At 44.4% G+C, this 26,972-nt stretch overlaps 1 protein-coding gene across 1 annotated transcript in view; it reads left to right on the top strand.

The window, feature by feature from the left end:
• Positions 1 to 26,972, top strand: part of LOC115046719 (nucleolar protein 4-like) — a 102,826-nt gene that overhangs the window by 57,564 nt on the left and 18,290 nt on the right. The gene's annotated exons all lie outside the window — the stretch shown is intronic.

The raw sequence follows: 26,972 nt of genomic DNA, 5'->3' as shown, positions 1-26,972 counted from the left end.
CATCACTGTAACCTCGTCATGATTTCAGCCTTCAAACAACAGCATCCTGAAATCTCACTGTCTGGTTTGTTGATGATCACAAACGTAGAAGCAGCACATTGTGTGCGTCTTTAAAACGGTTGACTCGTTGTGATGCCACCCATCGATTTCTAAGCTGCCGTTTTGAAGCCTCCAGTTTGCAATTTGGCTGTCAGCCATCTTTGTTTCTGAAACCAGAGGAAGCCACGTTTGAAGGAGAAGATGGTGTGAGTGATTAGTACGGCCATTTCCCCATTGACTTCAACACTTCTTTTTATAATCACCTTCAAGAGATATCATGAATGTTCTTTCAAAAGCTCTTCAGCATCTGCAGGATGTAGATCTGACCGTTTGCTCCTCAGAAAAACGTAATAAATAATAAAGCTAATAATAAAGATGCTGATGAGGACGAGGAGGATGAGGAGGAGGAGGATGGTGAGGATGATGATGGTGATGATGGTGAGGAGGATGATGGTGGTGGTGATGAGGATGATGATGATGATGATGATGATGATAATGATGGTGAGGATGATGATGATGATGATGATGATGATGATGATGATGATGATGGTGATGATGGTGAGGAGGATGATGGTGGTGATGATGAGGATGATGATGATGATGATGATGATGGTGATGATGGTGAGGAGGATGATGGTGGTGATGATGAGGATGATGATGATGATGATGATGATGATGGTGAGGATGATGATGAGAAGGAAGAGGATGATGATGGTGATGATGATGATGATGTGGAGGAAGAGGATGATGATGGTGAGGATGATGATGAGGATGATGATGGTGATGAGAAGGAACAGGATGATGATGGTGATGAGAAGGAAGAGGAGGAGGATGATGATGGTGATGATGATCATGATGAGGAGGATGATGATGGTGATGATGATCATGATGAGGAGGATGATGATGGTGATGATGATGGTGGTGAGGATGATGATGGTGATGTGGAGGATGACGATGATGATGATGATGATGGTGATGGTGGTGAGGATGATGATGGTGATGTGGAGGATGACGATGATGATGATGATGATGATGGTGGTGAGGATGATGATGGTGAGGAGGAGGAGGATGTTGCTGCTTCATACTGAGCCGTCGCTCGTCTTCGTCTTCTTCTTCTTCTCCTCTGTCACTCAGCGTCTCTTTTTTCTTCTCTGTCCTCCCACACGTTCACACTTTCTACCTGACTCTCTCACTCCTCTCTCTTTTGAAGGCAGCCGTATTGTTTCATAACGCTGGAAGGATACGGCTATAACCTTCTAATTTAACAAATGTGTGTGTGTGTGTGTTTGTGTGTGTGAGTGAGTGTGTGTGTGTGTGTGTTGAGTTGATGGTTTAGTGCCAGGCAGGAGTAAGTGCTCCAACCAATCTCCATCAAGACCTTTCTCTCTCTCCCTCTTGCTCTCTCTAACACATTTTCTTGCCGCCGCAGCCGGAGCCAAATAATCGTTTAAATTTCTTCTTTAAAGGATGAAATTAACAATTGATTGATCATTATAATTGCTGCCAAATCAGTGTTGCTGTAAAATATTCCTGTCCATTTCACTCAGCATTTATTCATATCCTAACTTGTTTTTCATTATCACCTTTTTTAAGCTTTTTAACTTTTATGATTGTTCTCGTATAGTATAATTATGATTTTACGGCGCTGATTTAAAGCACATCAGCTTTAATGGATCTGCTGCGTTCGTGTCACAACGTACAGGTTGTAAATATGAGCCCCCTGAAGCAGCAATGTCCTCAAGAATAATCATTTGTTCAGTGTGACGGTACGTTCAGATGAGGAAAAATGACTCGTATTTATCTTTTACCTGACAGCAACATTTGGCCTCAATTTGACTTGAGTTGTTGTAAATGATGTTGTTCCACTTCCTGCGGAGCAGAGCTCGTCTTTGTGCCTGAACCAAAGTGTCACCCGCGCCAGGAAATAGACAGCACCATTATTCATCGTTATTGATAGATTTATTCATCTCCTGCTCTCCTAATGCCATCGCCGCTGAACTGACGCAGTAGTTCGCAGAATAAACGCACGTTTGTATAACAAAACAAACCGCAGCGACACAACACATGATCACATAGACAAACATAAACCAAGACGGAGAGAACGGCACAAAAGAAAATACAAACTTGAGATTCATCATATTAATTACGTGTGCAAGTAAAACATGAAATGACACATTGACAGAAATATATTTAATCAAAATTAAGAGTTGGCTCGGAAAATTTGGATAAAATGGGACGTTCTGATGCAGGTCGGACTAAATGCAGCCGGATTTTGAAACTTGGTGTTGAACTGCGATCAATGTGTTTCCCAATGAAGAGAACTTATTTCTGGTTGTCCTGTTTAGCTAAAGAGGCAGCAGAAATGACACGCAACAACATGACAGACCGACTTGCTGATCCATCGATCCATGAGATTTTCTGTCAGACAAGGCAAGTTTATTTATGGAGCGCATTTCATACACATAAAATCATAAAATGATTAAAAGAATATGCAGCTGTTTGGATAAGTGAAGAGAGTTTCATGCATAAGCACGCAGAAAAGAAAACCCTGGTGGAGCATTAAAGCTCAGTCTTTTGAGTCACACCACCTTTACTTTTCTGCCTCTCACTGTCAGTTAACAAATAAAAAAAAAAAATAAAAATGCAGTTTACTAATAGGAGGTGTGGGATGGGGGATGGGGGGGGCTGAATGAAAGACGGGAACAGACGTGAAACTATATGAAAATAAGGAGGTGGGGGAGGAAGCTGGTTGGAAAGACGTTGGCATGAGATGAGGGAGTAAGAGGAGACGGCATCGTGGGGTGTGTGTGTGTGTGTGGAAGTACAGTAGGTGGCTGAGTGTGTGAGGCTCCGTCATTAAAAGGTCACTCTGCTCTGCTCCCTCCTCCTCATCCAGAAGCCAGAGGAGGGTTGTAGGCGTCCAAATGCCACAACACTCAGAAGGAGCGAAGAGGCGCAGTCCGAGTGCCTTCTCTGCTCAATTAAACTCCGACAGAAGGAAACGCAGCGACTTTCCTCTAATGCACGGGAGGGAAAACACTCGGGCGGGTTGAGGTTTGGTTTGGTACGGCTGATGGATCCTGCAGGAGAAACACTCAGACTTCCTTGGGGTCATTATTGTTATTATTTTTTTTAAGTCAAAATATGATTTGCTTGAAGTTGCCATAAATTTTGGTCTACATCGATGAATTTTTATTTCGCTTTCATGTTCGAGTCCGACAGCCCCTGTTAATGCACCCGTTAACTTTAATGGTCCCTTTGCAAGAGCCGTCGCCACGTTGAGTGATCTCCTTTAGCGCTGAAATATTTCTCAGCGCTTTGGGGAGCTCACTGGGGCGGCAGCAGCTCTTTCCTCTGACAGCGAGGAGATGATGGAGGTGATGGAGGAGCTGCTGCTGCTGCTGCCTCGGTTGGATCACACAGCCAAAGAGCTTGTGGTTGATCTGACTCCAGAGTTAATATCAGGTGGGTGTTTCCTAACCAGCAAGCTGTCAGCGCATTCAACTGGAGTAGGCAGCTCAGTTCAACACAGCAGATGGTCCACACACACACACACACACACACACACACACACACACACACATACATACATACATACATACATACATACATACATACATCCATGTCCAGCTCAGAAAAGCCACTAAATCACTTTAAAGAGCGCCTGACCGCCACCATTTTTTTTTTACTCCACTCAACTTGACGATGACAAGCAAAGTGAAAAGCTTTTACTGTGGCGAGGGAGATTGACAGTTTGAAACCCGTGACTGAAGACGGACTGATGAGTCCGGAAAAAAAAAAGACAAAAAAAAAACAAAAAACAAGTCCGCTGGCCGCTCACACACACACAGACTGTTCGCAGGTGACGTAGTGCTTTGTTTAATTTGACTATCATTTATCCTGTGAGCACGCAATCATGACCCCACTGAGGGGGTTTTTAGGGGCGCAGCAGAAGGGAGATTTTAAGGGGGTTCATAGTTTTTAAACTGCAGTTGAAGCAGCTTTTAATTTGTCTGTCGGCCGTCTTAGTTTTGAAAGCAGATATGAAACTAGAGAGAGAGAGTTGTTACTGTTGCCTTCATTTAATAATTTTAAATGCATTTGAACAAACTGAGAAACGGATGAGTGTCTGTGTGTTTTAGATCTGCAGCAGTCTGGTGAAACTGAAAGATGTGTGTTTCCTTCTTAAATGAGGCGCTGGTGGAAACCAGAGCCAGAGGTGACTCCGGCTGTCGCTTTGAATTCATTCACCCGCTGCTACAGGGTCTAACCTTGAACTGAGCTCACTGTGGCCGGCAGGCGAGCTGGAGCTGGAGCTGGAGCTGGGTCACCAGGCCTGCTCGCGTTGGCCATAGCCTCATCTCATGGCGCTTCCCAGGAAGGTGTGTGGGCATGTATGAAAAATCGTGTGCGCACTCTGCTTCTCTCTCTGGCTCCGAGGGTCTTCAGAAGTAGCCCCTCCACTGCCTCTCAATCTCACCCCCTCCCTGCAGCTCCACAGAGACATCCACACCGCTCCCTCCCCTCTGTGCTGCTGACCTCTCCACCCGAGAGGCTGCCGTCTGCAGCAGCAGCAGCAAAGTGCCGGGCCTCCGTCTCCTGGAGCCCTCCTGTTCTGTAGAAAAGGGGGAGTGATGAAGAGGGCTTGTCAGGCGATGGAGATGACATTACAGGTCCTCTCCACGGGGGATGAACTAAAGAGATGGAGAAGGCGGGGGGGTTGAAGGTGACGTCATGTGGGAAGGAGAGAGAAGAGGAGTGCATGGAAACAAGGGGAAGAAAATGGCGGGGGGAGGTGGAGGGATGCCCGCCAATATATTGATCCGCTGACATCCAGAGCTCGACGTCGCCGGTGACCGCTGATATTACACGTTCCAGTAAAACCAGTTTCCCTCTTTCTCTCTAATAGAGGAGAGAGAGACACACAGCGGGTCAAACAGATTAGTGGACTCTCATCCTGACATCCCTGCATGCCTCTTATCTCCTCCACCCCCCCACCCCCCCCACCACCAGCCTCCTCTCTGTCTCCTTCCCTCCATCTCCATCCGTCCATCATTTCACAGACTAGCTTTTAGCACTTCTCGCTGTTTTCCGAACGCGCTCACGGATCATATTCCGATCTCTGAGGATCATTTCAGGATCATTTTACACTTGCTTATGCAAAAAAAAAAAAAAAAATTGCTGTTTGTAAGCTTCAGGTGCAATTTTCATCCTTTCATCTTTATTTCCCTCGCCTTTAAACGCAGCATTACCTCGGTATTATTTAGGATCCTTCTGCAACGCCGTCTTCAGTAGACGGATCATGTAAATTGCATCCTCCCTTTACAGTAAGCCACATCATCTCTATTACAAGAAAAACTGAATAGAATATGAGATCTGGTGGTATTATCTGGAATACTGAGACAAGCGTTCAGCTCATACCAAAGACTTGAAGCACTGTATGAATGAACCCAAGGAGGGAACTTTGTCACTCGCTGTTCTGTCGTTTGTTCTGTTGTTAAATATATTTAAACCTGCGTCTCCCCCGGAACATAACCAAGTCGTTTTTGTGTTTTAATCTGTGTCTCCTGTGCCATCATGATAGAGGTTCACCTTCTCCTCCTTGTGGTTTGGAGAACACCAAGATGGCTGAGATCACACTTTGTGCTGACACTCCACATCTTAAGGATCCGTCAGAACTGTACAAACCTGCATTAATCCGTATCGTATCGTTAAACGTGTTGGCTCGCTGGACGTGATGCCAAAGGCCTTGAAAATCAATCATGGCCATGAGTGAAATAAATCAAAATGCTGCAACACGTACGAGTGGGATGTCCCTCGATACTTAACTCCGAAGACAAAGAAGACAGATGTTCTCTGTGAACTGCAAAAGGATGCAGAAGAAAATCGGAATCTTCTGCAGCCGGACGTTTCCTCCTCAGACCTTTAAAGACAACTCAGATGAAAGCGTCTGTGAGCGAACGGCACCTTTCTGGTCGTAGTTCAGAGATGTGCTGTGTCACCTGTTAGAAGCTAATATGATATTTTGACAAACAAATACTGGACTGTTCCATAAACTTTGGATTACGTGGTTATTGTAAATGAACCTGGTGCCTGGACTCCTCTCTACGTTAGGAGCAGAGCTGCTGCCGAACTTTGCCGGTGCAGCAGGTTGATGTTTTCTAAAGCAAACGATGCAGACACACGGTGACCGTCCCTCCTGTGGTCTCCTGTCTGTTTAGCAAACATCCAGGCCACTAGCGACAGAGAGGATGATTTAATCCAGCACACCCTCCTTTCCGTTTAATTCAGCTGGATGCCTGACCTCCATCCATCCATCCTGCAGTTCAGACCCTCTTCTCTTAACCCCCCAGCTCGGCTCCGGGTAGCAGGGATGAGGGGGCTGGTGGATGATGATGAGGAGGAAGGGGATCAAAGTCATCCTGTCGTTTGTTTCCCGCTGTCCTACTTTCCTCTGATGCAATGCTTTAACACATTAGACTATGTGGGCCACTGGTCTACAGCACCAACGTGTGTGAGTGTGTGTGTGTGTGTGTATATTTATATTTGTGTGAGTGTTGTGGAGATTTCCAGGCAGGCAGCTTCCTTCCTAGTGCCGGTGTGTGTGTGTCGTCCCTGAGTGGGGAGGCAGGCAGGGAGCTAAACTCAGCTCTGCTCTCGTCTTTATTGACCGCAGCCCGGCTAAATTCCTGCCGGTTCCCCTGACGTCAGCTCAGACTGACGGCCGTCCGTCCCTCCTGATTACAAATTAAAAACAAATAAAGAAATCTGAACTGTGCTTCACTGAGACGAAGTGGAGGAAAAATCTGAAATGAGCAGCAAAAGAATAATGAAAGCAAAGCTGTAAAAATATTAACATTGGAATGAGGCGAGCCAATAAAGACAGTTAAATAAGATGAATGCTAATTATTAATTATGACCCTTGAGTTCTGCGTTCATGTAAGTCTTTTAGCAGGCACAATTAATTCGGATCTCTTTTCAGTTTGTCGCCTTGTCGCAGAGAAAGCACGTTCAGAATATCGTGTTTTATGCCTCGTGCTTAAACTTCATATTTTATTTTTTGTTTCTTTGAAAGGTTCCTACAAACTAAATCTATTATTTCTATTACAATTATTATCATATCATATTGTGGCAGTCTAAGCTGCTTATGAATACAATAACAACAGACAGTGTTCTTCCATGAGACATAACAAAGCTTGTTTCTTTCCAATCTAGATATTGAAATAATAATATCATGGCCCACTTTGTAAAACACTAAAGCGAAATGTGTGACATTCGGCTCCCTTTGCAGACTCTCGTGAAACACTTTAGTCTCTTTTTCTCTGTCAGACCTTCGAATGTGGCACCAGCTCAAAGTTATGACTCGACTCGCCCCTAAATCTATTAGGGATAACGGAAAATGACATGCTGCTGAAGCCCAGTGAACTGCAGATTACAGCAGTGCGTTGTTTGGAGATTTCTCATTTCTCCGGCAGACACACCTACACACGCACACTTTTAGGTCATTGCGGTAGTAACCAGCGTCCAACTTAATGGAAACAACATTAAAAATGCAGATGCATTAACATGTGACATTTCCATTGTACGCACCATTGTATTTTGTGTTTTTCCAACCAATTTTGTGCGGGCTTGTTAATGTTAATACATGCTCTCGTTGCATCATGATTGTGTATTTGATTTATGCACATTCATTACTGTGTGCTTGCATGTTTTTGCACTAAGTTGCCTCATCAAGCTGCAGATAAACACGCATATATGTTTATACTGAATGCTCATTATATACTGTGTGTGCGTTTCACTACATGGGGGTACGGTAGATGCACACTCACACACACACAGACACACACACACACACACACACACAGAGGGAGTGAGAGTCGTAACTAGCCTAACAATTTGCTCACAGGAGCACCAGCTTTGACATAACCTGTTGGGATATTTAAGTTGTCTGTATTGCGTGTGTGCGCATGTGTGCACTGTGTCATTGTTGTAATTGCAATTAGTTGGTGGACTTGTAGTGGAGAGCAGGAGCCTCCCTCCTGGCTGTAATGACTTCTGGAGCTGTGAGATGTCAGCTCCACGGAGTCCAGAACAAACCAGTTGTCGTCCGTGCCGCGGCGTCCAATTCGCTGTGTGACTTTTGATTTGATTTTATGAGAATGAAAAAAAGTCAATTTGCAGCGACAGCAGGTGTGATTTTCTGGAGCTCCGACCAATCAGGAAGCAGGGTGATGTGAAATGAGCCTCCAGATGATTCGGGATCAGTTGTCATGGTAAACACTTTGGTCGATCGAGGTGATTCCCAGATATCATGGTCGGAATAACTTTCTGAACGTGTAGCTCGCAGTCAGGTCCAAACTTTAATCTGTCCAGTCCCTCCATTAAGGAATGAACTCATTACTGTCTCATCAGCTTCAGCTCAACTTTGTGCTTGCTGCTAATTAACTGGTGTTGCTATGCAAATGAAAAAGGCGAGCAGGTCATTACCCCCTGTTGTTGTGAGCGTATTAGTGTTTAGCTTGGAGAACTTGATGCTGTATGTGTAGCTGGAGGCTCTGACTCATGTCGCCTTCATTTAAGGGCCGTGCGTTGTTGGTTCAGCAGCAGGACGAACCTCATTCATCAGAAAGGAGTAATTGAAAATGCTCTGACATTTGTGTTGTTTCCTCAGTAAGTTACTATCATTGCGTGTACGCTTGCGTCTCTTCGACAACTTGTGTGTTCACACTCACGTCACAGTGTCTGCTGTGTGTGTGTGTGTGCGTTCGATGAATTAAGGAAGTTTTGGAAACTGAGAGAGAGAGAGTCAAGAGGAATGTAGTCAAACGCACACAGGCTGTCTGCAGGAATCAACTTCTCAACTTTTAAAAGCACGACAGAGTGAAGTGAGAAAAAGTTGGACCCCCCCCAAACACCCTTTTTCTGCCCACGTTGACGCTGGAGGCCCGGAGCGATGTTTAAAGAGCAGACAGACCAGACGTCTTCTGGAAAGTTGGAGGTTTCCGTTCTGTCTGTGCTGTTACAGATTGATAGAAACGGACATGTGTGTGTGTGTGTGTGTGGACTGAACTGTGTCGTTCACCGACCCCCCCACCCCCCCATCAACACCACTCCTTGTTTTTCCCTGTCAGAGTGTCACACATCTCTCACCCTCCACCCTTTTCCTGCCGTCCACACTGACCCACTTCAACAAACCCTCAAGGTTCAAGGTGTGTGTTTGCCATAGCTCTTTTGTTTGTGTGTGTTTGTGTGGAGAGATTGGGGTGGGGTGGGGGGGGCGAGGTGAGGGTGTGCTCTCTCTTGTTGTTTTATGATTTGAAGGGTTGACCATCCAAAGGTTGCTCAATAAAATGTGTCCCAATCTGAAATTTGTACCCGTGGTTATCAGCCGGCCCCCTCCTTGGGAACATAAGGCATCACACACACACACACACACACACACACACACACACACACAATGGTAGAAACGTGCATGTGCAGCAGCTCCTAACTGAGGGGTTAGGGCTGATTGGGGGGCTTTGGATCTTGGTTCTTTCAGCTGTGCTAACTGTTGCTTGAAGCATGTGATTATTTTGTGTTTGTGTTATCATCTGGTTCCTTCTGTTGTGGTTAGTTCAGTCGTGGTTTATTCAGTGCGTGATGATGTGCTCTCACAATAAACTCACACACATATATACATTTGAGGAAGTGTGAGTGTGACACAACGGAAACGCTGAAATCTAAATTGCCATCACAAACGAAGCATTAATTATTTACATTTATTAGTCAGTTCATTCAGGTGGCACGGTGGAACAGTGATTAGCGCAGCGAGAAGGAGGTGCTGACTCTAAAGTGTGAATGGCTGTTTGTGTGTATATGTCCAGGATTCATTGCAAAGTGTGAGTCTCGCTGAATCGAAGATGTGAGGAGAGAGAGAGAGAAAGAGAGAGTTTAGTGAACCAGAAGATCTGAGGCTAACGTGAGATGAGAGGAGCTGTGGAGCACACCGGGTGGAGGTTAAGAGTGGAGGCCTGGCCCGGAGGTGGACCGGATGAGACAGATGTTAGAGAGACGGAGGGGTGGATGGGCTCTGACCCTCCAATCCAAACCACCCAGATGTTTAAGCTTCCGCTCACTGTGGCCCCATCCACCCACGGCTTCAAGCTCCTCTGCTTCTCCTCCATTTCCTCGTTTCCATGTTTGTCTCCTTCTCCACCCATCGCCATCATCTGCCCTCAATCCTTCACATAGTTAAACACACAAAACCTAAACCCACCAAACCCTGAAAATAATTATCATCTTCATTGCTCTGCTTCCTCCCCCACACACACACACACACAAATCTGGGGGCAGATTTACGCTTTTCATCCTTTACACATGTTGACGCACACGACGGACACACAAACTTTAACACAGATTTGGTAAGGATTACCATCCACACATCAGAGAGCTTCAGTTCAGATAATGTACCATGACACACACACACACACACACACAAACCTGCGCAGTATTCATCGGTGGATTTTAGCAGCATCAGTAGATAAATCCTGTCCTAACACTATTAGCTCGATTCCTCTCTGTGCATTCAGACTCAAACATGTGTAATCTGTGTAACGTGCTGAGCTTTGTTTGGTTATTTATGCTGCTGATGTGCGTCCAACAGGAAGCGCTCGTAACGCTACTCCCTCTGAGCCTCCAGACTCCGAATCTGTCTGTGAACGAATTAAATGGTAGACCTCCATGTGGTCTTAATGCAAATCAGGTCCAGGTTGTAGATTAATATTGTAAAAGTATCAAAGGTCTCAGTCCACAGAGAAATGCTCACAGCCTGTATTCAGAAACTGAGTTTTAAAACCACCCGTCAGGACTTCTTCGACTTTGTGATGTCACAGCAAAGCCCCGCCCACCTCAGTTCTTAAATGAAGTGCAGATTCGACTGTTAAAAACAGTCTCCTGTTGTGGCTCATCACGCTGTGTAATCGGAGTTACAGGGACTTTGTATTTGTTTATTCTCCCTCGTGGACGTTCCCTCCTCCACAGCCATGAGACGTCTCATCCGTCGTCCTGATTCTGTTGTATTATCTCCGATGAACGAGCCGATTCTTCTATTTTTAGGGATTTCAGTCCTCCTCACTTCTTCATTTATTTACGTTTTGGGATTTTGAAGCCGAGGTGTGCAGAGTGAAGGGCGGCTCAGAGTCGGAGGATAAAACGGTTTTCTCTCACAAACCAGCATGCACCTCTTCCTCGTCCTGTTCCTCTGTTGGTTCAGAGCCATGTCGCGACATCTCTGGAAGGAGGATGTGCGATCTTTCACTCACAGTCACATCCTTTTAAAGCACAGGTGTGTTTATTCTTTATTCACGTAAGTAATGAGTAAATATTTGAAAAATAATCTGTCAGCATAAACCTGAAATAATAGCAACAATAGTCACTATAACAACGTTATTTGACACACAACCCCCCGGCAGGACATGTGCGCACACAGACATGCACACAAGTAATTAAAAGGTTCAGTGGAGACAATGAAGAAAAACATCATCAAATAAAGGTATCATAATAATAAAGTTTAAAGAAATAAAAGGGTGACAGAATGTAAGTTATTTAATGGCTTAAATGATGACTTGATCATCAAATTGATCTTTTTGCTCGTCGATTAGTTCACTGTGGTTATTTGTTGTCCGATGAAACAGATTGTAAGAGCGTCCTCCCTCCGTAAACGGTGGATGCTCAGATTGTAGCTTTACATTTTAAGGGCTAACTGATGTGAAGGTCAGATAAATGAAGGTGGAACCAGCAGGAACAAACAGGAAAGGTGCCGGCTTGTCTTTGTGTCAGGGGTGAAAACGCACACAGGAGGAGGCTGGGCAGTGTGTTTTATGAACGGCAGTCCTTGACCTTGTCTGTTGAAGACAGATAGGAGGGTGGTACCAGCACCCCGCAGCCTTGGCCCCGGTTGTGTATCTGCGACGCAACCACACACCTGACCAATCAACATCGAACGCACATCAAATCGTCTGACGTTGTTTGACCAGAACCTGAACCTTCTCGTTCGAGTATGAGCCATAAATCAAATCAAAATACCGGAGACGTCCCACCTTTGTGTTTTCCCTGATAAAGATGGCATTTTAAAAAATGTCACCAAGTGAGTAAAACACTAAAAGTCAGCACAAATTATATGTCAGTCCATAAAGACTTCTGAACACTTTAATAACAGATAATAGCTCATAAACCAGAAAAACAAAACAAAGCAAACCAACTTTTTAGCTCCTCTGAGTCTCTAAAGTTCTAAATATTGAGTGTTCATGTTGTTGTCTTTATTCTCTGCTTCATCAACTTCTCCTCACTCTGAGGTCAGAAAAATACAGGATGGATTCACTTTGGCCTCTGATGGGCGAGACCACAACCAATCAGAGTGTCCGCTGTAGAGACGTGACTCTCGATGTCGCCATCAAAGATGGAGGATGTGAAACGATGGATGGAAGCTTAAGAAGATTAATCACACTCTTATCGGACTTTGTTCTTGAGGATATCGATGGAAATGAGCGTCGTTAACGCTGAGAAAGAGCAGGGAAACATCAGAAATAAAACTGCCATCGATGATGTGGACTGAACATCTGCAGACAGAAACGCTCCGATCAGGAGCATTAATTAACATAAAACCTGTTATCATGTAAATGAGGGATTTTAGCTGAATCTCATTAATGCCTCATTATGCGTTTAGCGATTTTTACAGTGAAAATATCAGCAGCTTTAAATAGGATTGTTATTTTTTTGTGTCTCGTGGCTGTAAGACGGGAACAGAATCACCAGTCAATACAGACCTGAGGGGAGCGCATGAAGTTCCACTTCTGCAAACTTGGTCTACTTAACCTTTTTCACATTTTATTGATCAATTGGAATTTAAACATTTTCTTCCACATTCGGAGCATGGTCTGTCTTCCGTTTCTGATAAAACACGATCCAGCAGCACAACAGTTAAACATCCTGTGTCTTTAACCAGCAAATACTCTATATAATATCTTATGTGATTCTGTAGCGTGTACTCTGTAACCCCTACATGGTTGTCAAGGAAACGTCTCCTTCACTCTCCTCCGAGTGACTCCATTAGGTGAAAACAGTGTGATCATATATTGGTGCATACTGTGCACATATAATGTCTGAATTTAGTCCCGATGCTGACATTGATATATTGAATTGATCATCGATAATTAATTATATTAAGCTCTTCTTGGTTCGGATGTAATAAAAAATAAATAAATAAAGAAGAAGAAGCGCTTTCCGCTGCCGCTGCTTGTATTGGAAGTTTTAGGTAGTAAACCTTTAAAACAACCTGCATCAACATCAGTACAATGGAGGTGGACAACATCCACGATGGCTCATATATCATGAAATGTTAATCAATATTAACCGATAATCAGACGTCTCTTTTTAAATGTCTTTGTCACACTCGACTTAAAAATGCATGATTTAGCAGACTGATTCAGTTTGGAGATGATGGGCCTGCAGTAAATAATTATATTTACTACAGATAGATTTTCCTTTTTCCTTTATTCATCATTTAGTCGTTAAAATTTCAAACCACGGGGGGAAAATGTTCGAAGCTGTGATTTCAGATGCTGCAACTGAATTTATTATCACATTGGTCCATCAACATATACAGCATGTAAACATCTGTTTGTTTTTTTAGCTCCTGATTGTCAGCGAACTTGACGAGGACAGCAGAGAAGGGAAAGAGGGCGGGGCTAAAAATTTTTTTCATGATGTGATGATTATTTTTTTAATAGCACGTGACCGCTCGCTCGACTTGACGTGGTTTCAGCTCAGCAGCTTTTAGTGAAGGAGGTGTAAATGTGGTGTATGAGGAGTTGAGGGGGGAGTTTTCGGTAGATTGGGGGTGTCGGGGTGTTAGGACGGGCAGAAACAGGCACTTGGTGGAGTTTGGGGGTAAATCCATCAGGTGTGGGGTAAGATGGGGGCGCTAATGAGAGCTGACTTAGGTGTCGTCAGGAGGCCGGGTGGAGGCGTGTGGGGCTCCTGGGGGAAGTTAGGAGTAGGTACAGGGCTGCTCCAGGGTTTGGTGGGGGGGGGGGCTGTGGGAGACGTAGGAACCCGAGGAGGCGCTGGCGATGTGGAGACGGTTATTGCTTCAATAAGTCAAAGCGAACACGGAGAGTCGGTGTGTGTTTTTGTGGCTCTTATTGTGGGAATGTGTTTGTGTGGGAGTGGTGCAGAGAGCGAGGTTGAGGAGGAGAGCAGCGCTACAGTCTGGGTCTTTGTGTTCCTCCTGTGTGTGTGTGTGTGTGTGTGTGTGTGTGTGGGAGGCAGGCAGGCAGGGAGGGGCTCCCAGCATTGTCTTTCACCTCTCAAGGCCACAGACACAGCCGCAAGCTGGAGGAGGCACACACTCGCACACACACACTGCAGTAAGTGACTGAAAAGGATGGGCTGGAGATAAGTGAGAGATGAAGAAAGAGTGATTAGACAGAAGGTGTGATACGGTTGGAGATTTGATTTCAGAAAAGGGGGAGAAGGAAGAAGAACAGACACTGAAACTCGTGGAGGGATTCTGTAGAGGAAACATGTACCGAGTCTTCTACTGCGAAACACGATGGAACCGTGAGGGATTAGTTTCATTATCTGTAAATCTACTCATTATCGCAGGGATTAATGGTTTAGTCCGTGAAATACTGAACAAATACGGAGGGTGACGTGTCATATTCACTTTATAACAACTGAAAACAAATAAAAGCAGCTGACCTTCTCCTGAGAGTTGGAACTAGAGAATATTTGACATATTCGACTTCTGTAGTTAAATAAGTATTCACTTTTTCTGAAATCTCTTCCTTTATTCAGGACACATGTGGTCTAAATGCAGACTTTAAAGGTCCATATGGTCTAAAGGTGGATGTCCAAGTCTTCGCTGATTATAGCCCCACCCACCAGGCGCCGCCGTCCAATCCTGCAGGAGTATGTACCATCTTCTGTATTGGATCACTGCACATTATGGACATAAACGTTCCAGAGAGGTTGAAACACGCCCCTTTAACTTAATCACAACTGTCTAAGGTCGACACAATCTTAGTTTATTTTAATAATGTGCGTTTAACGAGTCGAGCCCAAAGGCCTCATGTGAAAACATCTCATGCTCCTGTGTTGAATTACCTTTTTTTGTTTTTGTTTTCGTACCAAAATCCACATTAAGTAAATGAGAAAAGGTGCGGGACTGTGTGTGTAAATCGGGGGGTGCAGGAGAGCAGAAAAACAGACCCGCAGTCAGGAAGATGAGAGGCTGATTGTGGGAGGGAGAAAAGCAGCAGAGGTGGAGAACAGAGACACAAACAGAATGATGATGAGAGAGGATGAACGTGGAGATGTCAGAGGAATACACCGACCGCTGGCTGGATAACCCTGTGATTTACATACCAACGTAGAATAGGAAGCAGCAGCATCAACTCTTTTTTCTTTTTTCTCCTTTCCTCCGTTGTCATGTGCACCGCAGCGTGTATCCTCTTAGGAGATGATGCACAGCCAGCCTGTGCTCCACGCCAAAGACAAATCACAAGCTGACTACGTCTCGGACGTTTGCAGCGTCTGCAGAGCCGTGTTTTTTGATTTGGAACAAACTGACTCAGTATTTATTATAAAACTGACTCAGCTCCTCCTTTAGGTCTTTTATTACGCAAGAAAATGAGAAACCGGAACCAGATTATAATCAAAACCTTCAACTAATTGACTCTGCAGGCCTTCAGGCTCGGAGGGTTAAACGATGAACTTTATCTTTCATATAAAATTCGAGAGAGACACCACGCTCAGGAAATTTCATTTGCGTCTAATTGCTCTACATCTAAGCAAACTAAAAATCGAAACCCAGCTGAGGAGGCCGTCAGTGTCAATGACGAGATGATTTGTCTAATGTTAGTTTTTACTTGAAGCTGAGAAGATGCAAGTTAAAGACCCACTCATTGTGGGACATTATGTACAATCCCACACAGTTGGAGCTGTCTTCATGCGTGTGCGGCCGCTATATATGTAAATATATGAATTTCACTGGCCTCACATGATAACTCGGAATGTGTGAAATGGGGGAGAGATGATGACGGTTAATTTGCTCCCTCGGTGGATGTTAACAGACTAACTCAGTTAGGGGAAGTCCATAATGCAACATCAGGATCAAGGGTCAGCCCACGATGACGCCACCCGTCGGTTTGTGAGCTGCTGTTTCAAAGCCTCCAGTGTGTTCAGTCTGGCCTCCAGCCATCATGTTTAACCCAGAACAAACCGCATTAGGAGGGGAAAACGTGAAACTTACAGACTGAGACTGTAATATTTAGTATTCAAGGTGTTTGATAAATGAATAAAAGAAGATGACGAATGTCAGTAAATGTCAGAAAGGAAGGAACAACATTGAGGAAAGGATTTCACACTGGGACCGCTGCAGGAGCCCCGAGACCACAGCCCCTAATTCTAACCTCCACCTTGAAGACAGATGAAAATTACATTTTTGCCATCAATATTCAACACGCCACGATCAAAAAGTAAATCGCTTCACTGGAGCTGCTATTTAGGCCTTTGTGTGATGCTCCAAAGTGTCATAGCTCAGTACATTTCATGCTGCTGCGTGAAGAAAATCCGACTCTCTGGCAAACATACGGCAGTGATGCTGCTTAATTATTCACTCAAGAACCAACCGTGTCAGTAAGGAAGTAATTATCTTGCATTACAGAAGTTTCATAAAGCATTGATATGAATTCACTTTACACTGCCTGATGGATAAAATATCAAGGGAGGGAGAAGATGAATGCTGGGAGGGGCGAAGAGAAAGCAAAACCATGAAGAGACAGGAAGCCGGGGGGAGAATGTGAAAGTATTAAGATTTTAATTGGAACAGAGTGGATCTGCTCCTCGCTTTACCCCCCCCCCCCCAAAAAAAAAAAAAAAAACAAACAAAAAAAAAAAACAAGTCAATTATTGAACTCCTGAAAAACCAATTAGAGACAGAAGGAGAGAAACCAAGAGACGATTTGGCTCCCAAACCGAACCACGTCGTGGTCTTCCCCGTCAGAGTTCCTGCTGTGCCCCGGCGGGGCGGACTACAATACATTAAAGTACATTAAAGCTGCAGCTCCTCCTGACTGGCCTACATAGAGTTCAGCCCCCCATCAATGTTTCATGGCTAACCCCAAAAACAGAGAGAGAACCTAATTCAGCGTGAGTCCCTCCAGGATACAAACTTCTGCTGGTACCGCAGCAGTCAGCAGCATCTTCCTGGTATAAAACTCTGACAGCTGAAAAAAACAAAAACAAACAAAGCAAAAATGCAGAGAAAGGAGGTCGACTTAAAGTGCAGGTTCAAATTCAGGCCACCGTCGCTGACGGTTTACAGGCTGTATTTCCCCGCAACTCATTTTTCATGACGTAAAAGAGATCAACCGATCGGATAAACTCATAGACACGGCTGAAGAGCTGCCGAAGGTCCGTCTGTAAACTGTCATTTCAAAGAAAGGAAAAATATTGACAGCACAGAAAAATACAAAAAAAAAAATCCTGCTCCACTTTTCTTAAAACGTTTTATTCTGAAAGATGTGAAGAATCATCGGCCGTTAGCTGAACTCTGTCTAACGTCCGGTCCAGGAAAAGATCCGATCCTCTCTTCTGATTGGCTCACACATCTGTTGTTGCGAAAGCTCCAGAGAGAGGACTAAAGCGTCATTTAATTAAAAAAACAAAGCAAAACAACAAACCAACAGTTTAGTCGTGTCGGGATAAACCGTGGTGGTGCAGATCAGATTGTGGCCGCGTTGAGTGACAGTGACGCACAACTCTAATGTCATGTGTTGAATCCTGAGGCGCTCAACATGGAAATATTTACTTTAAACACACAAACACATTTATAGTGCATTAAAGGATGGAGACATTGCCGAAGGGGTCGGGTGACGTGGGGGGGTTATTTATTCATTCATCTTCTGTAGCAGCCGCAGGAGGAGCTGGAGCCAATCCCAGCTCACATTAGACAAGGGGCGGGGTCACCATGGACAGGTCGCCAGTCGGAGACCAACAACCACTCAGACCTACGGACAATGAACCCAAACATGATGTCTTTGGAGGCCTCAGGCCAGGGAATCGAACCCACAGCCTTCTTGTTATGGGGCAGTAGCACTTACCACGATGCCACCGTGCCGCCTTGTGTTATTTATCATACCGGTACTGTGATTTTTTTCAGACAGGCTGTGTGTAGCTGTGTGTAGCTGTGTGTGTCTCACTCTGTTGACTCTCGACAACACACACACACTTTCTCATTAAACCTTTAAGATTGGATGTAAGACTGCGTTGGAAAGGGTTCGTTCGGTGGCAGCAGCTCTTCACCTTGAGCTGAGAGGAAGATGTTTCTGTCTTCGTCTTAATGTTTACCACCACGACCCAGCTTCATATTTCATTAGGCTCCAGTCAAACTGTAATTTACCGTCTGATCAGCACACAGATGGATTCAGAATGAGCCGATACAAATCACACACGTTTCCCACGTTTAGCTTCTGTTTGTGTGTGAAAGCTGGAACTTTAATTTAAACCACGTCGTGCTGATAAGATCAAACAGTTCCACTTCATTAACATTTGAACATTTGAAAGTTGTGTTTGTGTTAATAATCAGCATTATAAACTCTGGTCTGTCTGTTCTGGTTCCGACGGCTCTTATGTTCGGACTCTTTAATAACATTCAGCTCAGAGGAAAACTTTGCGCGTCATTCCAGAGCCAGGTGTGTAAGAGAAGCCAACACCCTCCTTTATTCGTTCCATTTGTCAAATGCATTCATTCATTAGGGGTTTTCCATTCGATTCGATTCATAATGATTTCTGCTTCAGTCTGTAGGTGTGCAGAGGATCCTCTTGATCTACTCCAGTCTGACAGAATGACAAATGGAGGCTTTTTCACATTTATTACGTTTTAAACATTTATCCATGCTCAGATGGAATATCACATATTGCAAAGTAACAAAAATAAAAGTCTCTTTATTTAAAAAAAAAAAATGGTGCAGTGAAAAATGGGTTCCCAAAGTGCTTCATTTTGCAAACCTTGCACACTGAAGCTCAGGTGAAGCTCGGCCTTCCGGGGCATTTGGTAAATCTGCCATCCCGAAAAAAACTAATTCAGTATAAACACAGAATAACAGAAATGGCCGACATTTTACATAAACTTTTTTTCTTTTTTTTTTTTTGCAATAAAAAGGAAAATCTCCGCAGGGATCACTAATAACGCACGCCCCCCCCCACGGGTCATTCACTGAGCTGAACACAAAGAGGTTGACTATCTTGTACTTCAATGGAGATGTCAGTGATCGGTGAAAAACCAAAGAGCATGGGGACAGAAAAAATGTAAAAGTTCACAGTGGATTTGATCTTTTCACCAAAGTTGTGGAACATATTATTATTGTTATGTTTTTGTTTAAATGTGTGAAAGCATTAAAGTTTTCAGTCATATCTGAAGAAATCTGTATTTCATTACCTAAAACACTGTCACTGGGTTAATTTGCGTAAAATGCGAAAAACTTGCAGTTTTTTTTAAAGTTAAATTCTTTCAGTTGTTTGCAGGATTTGCAGTCAGGACGACGTTCTTGCTCAGGTGAACCACGAGCATCTTTTTATTTGCGCCTTGAATCGGCCGGTCATGCGTTTCACCCCCCGACCCAAACGCCTGAACTCCACCTTCGATTACGTCTGAACACGTCTGGCCTCGGACCGCCGGGCCCAGCAGACATGTCGGCTGCTTCAGTTTAGCTGGATAGAAAAGTGACTTCTGCGATGAAGGCCGACGAGTCTGCAAGACGTGCAGACAGGCAGCCCTGAACAGGCCGCAGCAGATGGCACTTTAACACACACACACACCCGTGGTGTGTGTGGTTCTGCAGTGTGTGTAAAGTAGGTCATGAGGGGCAACATTGACCATTACAGGCTCTGATTGTTGCAAGCAGCTTACCTCACTCACTATTAATAGACACACACACACACACACACACTGAGAGGACGCTCATTGACGCTGACTTAAAACTGATTCTGGCCTGAACACTAAAACCAAGTCTGAAGTTGAGAAGCTGAATTGTCCGGACATGTCCTCACACACACACACACACACACACACACACACATGTCAAGCTGCCAGAAGATCATGGAGGAGTGAATGCATAACTTAGCATAGGCTTAGAGCTGACATACGTTCCTGTGCGTTCACCGCTGTTTTCTCTCTGCAGCATCTCCGATTTCTTTGCACATCTCTGCTCTAAAAGCTCTGTCGTCTAACACCTTGGAGGAGAGAGGAGGTCATGTTAAAAGAGGAGAAGAACAGAAAGGAGCACACACGTTTGTTTGCCTCATTGTGAGATAGCATTTCAACACAAAAGCGACATTCTCTCCCCGGCTCTCTCCCTCCCCTCCCGCTCCATCTCTAATCCATTTTCTTCAAGGTTGCACAGAAGCACAAGAGGAGGAAGGAGGAAGAGAGGGCAGAGGAGACGAGGGAGGCGAGGAGGAGAGGAAAGTGGGAGAGAGAAAGAGAGCAGCGCTGAAAGGAAGCCAAAAAAAAAAGAAAGAGCAGGAAAAGGAGAGGTGGGAAAATAAGAAAGAAACAGATGGAGCGGGGAGAGCTGAAGTGGAAATGTGGAGAGGGCAGAAAAAAAAGGGCGAGGCAGAGTGAATGAGAATGGAGAGAGTGGGTGAAGGAGAGGAGCCGAGCCAGAAGGCAGAAGATGACGAGGGCGGAGGGAACTTGAGCAGGAGAAGCATAAAAAATTGTGGGGCTGCTGGAAGAAGTAGTCTTTTCAGGCTTGTGAATAATCATGTGGTCCCTCCAACTCTAAATATGTCAGGAAACCCCCCCGACCCCCCCTCAGCCACAATCATCCTACATAAAACTGCTTTTCTCACCCAGACCGACCCTGAACGGCAACAACAGCGCCGGTTTGTTTGCAGCAGAATCGGCTCAGTGTCACATTCAGTCCGGTGTTTGTCTTATAAAGAGGAGGCCGAGCGTCTTCAGGGTCACGCACGCTGGAAGGCAGCGCCGCAGAATGTTTTGGGTTTCAGCACGATGCGTTCACGCGACCACAACAGACAGAATGTCAGACTCCAGTCGGTCACAGGTACAAACTGTTGGTGAAAACAAAAAAGTCTCTGAGTGATGCTGCCACAAACATCACTTATGCCATCACATCCTCCCAAACCTACAGCAGCTTCAGCAACAAATCACCCGCTCAGTAATTACTTAATTACTTACTCAGACATCATCTGCCCGTAGACGTGGAGGGAGTTGGTGTTTATTTTTGTCTCTTTGTTAAAATGATTTGTCTGGACTTGAGCAGAGACAGCGATGTGATGTCGCTGAGGTTTAGACTATCTTAATATTTTTCCTTCATTTTGACGAGAAAACAAACAGCAAAGTGCAGAGCGAAGAAAAGAAGAATGGGTTTATTTAAAGCCTCCGCCCATCATAATGTTAAACAAAGAGGAAATTAACAAACGAGAAAAAAATGAGAAGCTAAGATTCAAAATGGATTTCATAAAATAAAAATAACAAAAAAAAGAGAAAAAAAATGAGAATGTGATTTTTAACCCCATGAGCAGTGCGAATAATGAAAAGAATAACATTATAAAAAGGAAAGAAGTTTAAAGGTCTTCACGCCTGCTGCTCCGTCAGGTGGTCCCACCAAACAGGGTGAAGAGCGGATCAGTCGAAGTGTACCGACTCTGCGGGACAGTCCTGTGTTTAAAATGAAATGATGAAGACGTGATGAAGCTCCGCGTTGGAGCATTTACTTCACATGCTGCGGCAGCGGCCTGATAATACATTAGCATTCATTATAAAGGTGTGTGTAAGTGTACATTCGTGGGTTTATGTATGTTTGTACAGTGTGTGTGTGTGTGTGTGTGTGCTGTTGCCCACTCAGACATAATGGTGTGTGCGTACGTTGTGTGGTGGAGAGTATATTTCCATGTGCACGACGACCTGTCAATGCTTTTAGCTGGGAAATAGGGAAATATACTGCACCCACACACACACACATTAAGCCCCGCCCCCCCCACGCCGCATCACTTTATACATCTCTCCATCCTCTCCCACCATCCCCCCTCTCTCTCCTGCCTCCCATTTTGTCAGTTCCTCCTTTGTCCAGCCTCTCTCTCTCCTCTCACCCACACACTCATATCCATGCTCTCTCTCTCTCTCTCTCTCATCCCTCACACTCATTTTTATTTATATATTTATTTTTTTTGCTCTTTCATCCATTCTTCACTTCTGACTGGTCACTTTTTCAGTCTTTCCTCAGAGATGGAATGAGGAGACCTGACCATCCTCGTCTCCTCTCCTGCCTGATGCAGACCAGAAGGAGTGGCCCATTGTTCCTCTCCGTCCCTCGCCCATTACGTCTACTTTCCTCCTTTCCTTTCCCCTTTCATTATCACATCTCAGCTCGCATGCAGCAGACGTGAACATTAGAAGAGGAAAAAAGAAGGAAAACTTGGCGTGAATTTGTTTCACATTTCACCCAAACAAACCGAGACAGAGTCGTGTTTGGAGAGGTTTTTATTTTTGTTAGAGAAGAATCAGTCCTGGAGACTAACTGAGAAACTCCTCCACTTCGTGAAGGTGGAGCTGGCCTGCTCTGTCCTCTGTCCTGATTGGGTTGTACGGTCTGTCAGTCACGCCGTAGTCACGCCCCCTAGCCTATCCCCTTCTTTCTGGTCTGTTTCCCTCTAAATGGGAGCGTAATTCAAAAAATTAACACTGTGTTGTGTTGAAGACTTGAAATTAGAGACTGAGACCATAAAGTCATCAGGGGGGAGGAGAGACAGCTTCCCATAGACTTCAATATAATATGACTTCTCTTCCCCAGCAGTGGAGTCTCCCCTGATGGTCATTGGCTTCCTTCTACAGACCTGGAGTGTAGCTCCAGGATCATAGGGGGTCTTTGTAATCGTTGTGCGTTCAGCGAGTTTCAAATAATTTGACTCTTTTTGTGTCTCTGTTGCATCTGCTGATTACAAATCTTCTAAAAGTTCAGAGGTCAGGAGATGAAACCTCATCAGAAGATCTGGCGTGCAGTCGAGCAGCCTGTGTGTAGATTTGCTGTTGTTGTTGTTGTGTTGCAGAGCCACGTGTGGTTAAGGTGAGTGAGAATCATGTTGCCAGTTTGAGTGTATCGAGTTAGAAATGTCCAAATCTCATTAAACGTCCTCAGTATCTGACACAACCAGATTATGATGCATTAGTGTCAGTCTGTTTAATACATACATGAGCTGTTGCAGATGTGTGACGTGTGTGTGTGTGTGTCCACGGTGTTGTGCGTTGTTGTCGGTATCTTGGGGTTGTGCTGAGAGGCTTCAGGTGAACATCCAGCTGCAGCATCGGCTCTTTCCACTGTCTTCTCCTCTCTGCTGCCCACATGATGCAATATTAATTGACTCCGATCAAAGGAGGGAAAGTGGCGGTGAGCGTGTGTGTGTGTGTGTGTGTGTGTGTGTGTGCGTGATCAGGAGAGGATGCTCGTATTCAATCCATCTCCTGTTTCCTCCTCTCCTTCATTTCTAAACTTGGGAGCCTTCACAATCTTTCACAGGCTCCAAACGATGTTGTCGCTGCAGGGCTTTCGGTGGTTTCAGTGTCTCGGAGTGACGGGGGTGGGATTTGGTGGAGGAGGATTACGTCTCATTAAACAGGGATCTTGATCGGTTCAGTTTGAGATTGCCATCAGCAGGATTAACTTGCCGGCTGATAATGAGTGACATAATGAAGCTTTCCCTGCGGTGTTTCTAGAAAGACGCAGCAGATGAATTTTCCTCGGACCAGAGAGATGCAGCTCTCTGTGGACCGACCTGTTTCATGCCTCTGTGAATCCAGATTGCGTCCAACGTTCAACAGGACCTCAACGTGAATCTGATCTGTGCCTTTTTTTTTTTTTTTCCAAAATCAGAGGAGCTGTAATTCTTTTGACAAACAGTCTCATTTTTTCGTTGCGTTTGTCTGCTTGAAATCGAAGTGAAAACAAAAACACACACACAAAAAAACAACAAAAAAAAATCACTGCATCCACCCCAGCAGGACAAACTGTGTCGTATCTTAACTTTGAGAGTTCAAGAAGGAATCATTGTGATTTATGATAATTATTATTGACAACAGACTCGCTGCTCTAGTTTTAACATTTAAGCTTTACACTGACACTCAGAAGAGCTTTAAAATGAAAATGAAAATAAATCTGGATGTTCACAGGTTATTGTAAATAAATATTCCTGTTTATCTTTATTCCCTTCATGTGCAACAAAGTCTGCCTGTATTGTTTACATGCATGTCCAGATGACGGGAATCTAATCGATGGTTTAGAAATTGGCAATTTAAATATCTGATCCGCTTTCATGCTTGTTGGGGTTTTTCCTGCTGCTGCCGTTTGTCATTTTCCGACTTCCCAGCAGAAAATGACAGAGAGTTCAGAACTGTCGGGCCACATTTATATAACAACTGCAGCTGTGAATGTGTTTGCTAATCATAATTGCTGGAAATTAGTGCCGTTAATGTAGATAATTGCAGTTTTTGCACTTTCCACATTTACATGGTGCTGTTGACACGTCTGAAGCCAGAGGAGGGATTTTAGAGGGAATGCACATAAACAAGCTTTCAGGTTTTTTCTGTCTTTGTCCATTTTCAGAGCGACTCTCTCCTCCTTTATTTCCTTATTCCCTTTTTGCTCTCGTTCACCTTCCTTTCATTGTGCCTAGCTGTGCCTAAGCTTTTTTTTTTATTTACACCTGGTTGACTGTTCCTCGTCTCTCCTCTTTTTTTTTGCAGTTTTCTCACCATCAGACCTAAAAAAGCTTTTTTTTTTATAATCTCTTCACCGACCCGACCTCTTTTTTTTGTGCACCATTATAATATTCACAAAAATTAGGAAATAGTTTTGTTGTTTCTGATTTTCTCATTCTAACAGTTTTATCATATTACACATTTTTGCATTGCAAATTTTAATAATGAATTGTGTTGCTTTTGTTGAACAGAGTGGAACGGTGACATTTATAGCGACAGGTGTCATCACTTTATATCCTTCTCATAAGCCAGCTGACAGCTTCATGAACATTTGCACATTACTGCACTATTGTGCCATGTTCAATACAAATACGTATATATGTTTCATGTTTTATTTCTTTTTGTCTTTCCCTTTTCCAAGACAGAAACACCAGAGTCACATTCGTAATGTTTACACATACCTGGCAACAAAACTATTCCTGATTCTGATTCTTCTCTTTCAACGATCCCTTTTTAAAAACTAGCTTGGTTACACTTTCTCAGATATATGAACACGTCTCGTCGTGTTGCCAGTTTTTCATCCACCTCCCACACGTCTACCTGCTTGTGGCGGGCGGAAGAACTGCCAAAACACGAAGCTGCAGATATTTTTGATTGTGGGGAAACACCAAACTTCGTTGCTTCTGTCCTGAAAGAGAAGCTCTGGGCCTGCTCCCCATCTGACCGGCTGCTGCATCTTCCATCAGCCCCTGTCGCCTGGGGCTGGGGGGGCTGTGGGGGGGCTGGGGGGGGGCTGGGGGGGGCTGCCGGGGATGGTGGACAGCAGTGAATTAAACAGAGAAGTGAGCGAAAGGGCACGAAGGGATGGAGAGAGAAACAAACAGCGAGGGAAGGAGAGTGTGTGTGAGAAAGAGAGAGGGAAGTCAGGCAAGTGTGGAGTGTGTTGTTTATGTGTGCTTGTGTGTGTCTGCACACACGTCCCTGTGGGCAGCCCGTGTGCGCTGCATTGTGTCATGTTGGCATCGCGGCTCGCTGGCGTTGTGCTCGTCCCATCCTATTAGCTTGTTGACTGACTGCCCGGATCCTGCGTCTCAGCGCTGCAGAGTGCTGACTCTGGATTACAGCATGACAGCTATTATCTCACCTCATTATCCTCCTCAGCTGTGATGATGAATTTCATCATCGAGTTAAAAAAAAAAAAAAAACACAACAACAAAACACACTGACATGGTCTTCCCCCCTACACGTTGTGTTAGCGTGGCGTTCGGCTTGCTGGGCTCGTGTAATTGACTCAGTGGAAAGCTGATGATGTCGTGACAGTTTATTTACTACTTCGTCCCCACGTGCTTTTTCATGTTGCTGCGGAGCGCCGCCGCCAACAAAGAATCCAAACACTTGGAGGGTTTTTATTTTCTGGATGGATTTACTAAAATATAGCAGAGCTGAAAACTGTCTTGTGGTTTTCTTTGAATAAAAATATCAGTATTTATCAGACAAACTTTACTTGCTGGTTTTATTCTTTCTGTAGCTGGCTGGTCATTTAAATACAGTAATGTGGGTTCACCTGAAGCTTTTACACTTATCTGTTTTTTATTTCAGCAATCTGAAACGACAACGTATATCAAACATCACAGAGTCTCGGAGGTCCTGGTGGCTCATTTTAAGGCCCACTTTCTGAAAACAGGCTGTTTGTATTTCTCTGTGGATCAGCACTTTGCTGTTTTCATAGTTAGACCTGATTTATAATCCAAGAAGACGTGGACGTCTATAGACTGTATCGACCTTTAAATGGGATTTACTGACGATATTAAATGTCACTTGAAAAGCGTTCAGGTCGGAGGATTCATGGAAACACTGTTGATAACACTGTCAGCGTATCAGCCGCTGCAGCACACAATAAAGTCGCTGGTTGGTTATTCAGCTTTTTAACACTCCATCCGATGTTACTCTGTCTGTTTTGAAAACTTTCAGACCAAGGACCTGGAAACTAAAATAAAACTCCCAAATATCCCCAAAACCAAAGGGGCTCCTAGTCCAACAGTTCTCTGTTGAGCCTGTTTGTGTTGTTTATCTGTTGTCTGACTTTGTGAGTCAGTGAGTAACACAATGGCAACAAGAAGCTGATTAATTGATTAATATTAAAAAACTTTGAGAAAGGCGGATCTATCTGATT

This window comes from Echeneis naucrates, chromosome 7, assembly GCF_900963305.1.
Source record: "Echeneis naucrates chromosome 7, fEcheNa1.1, whole genome shotgun sequence".
Taxonomy (NCBI): Eukaryota; Metazoa; Chordata; class Actinopteri; order Carangiformes; family Echeneidae; genus Echeneis; species Echeneis naucrates.
The sequence above is the reverse complement of the archived record's forward strand: the minus strand, read 5'-3'. Positions and strand labels throughout refer to the sequence as shown.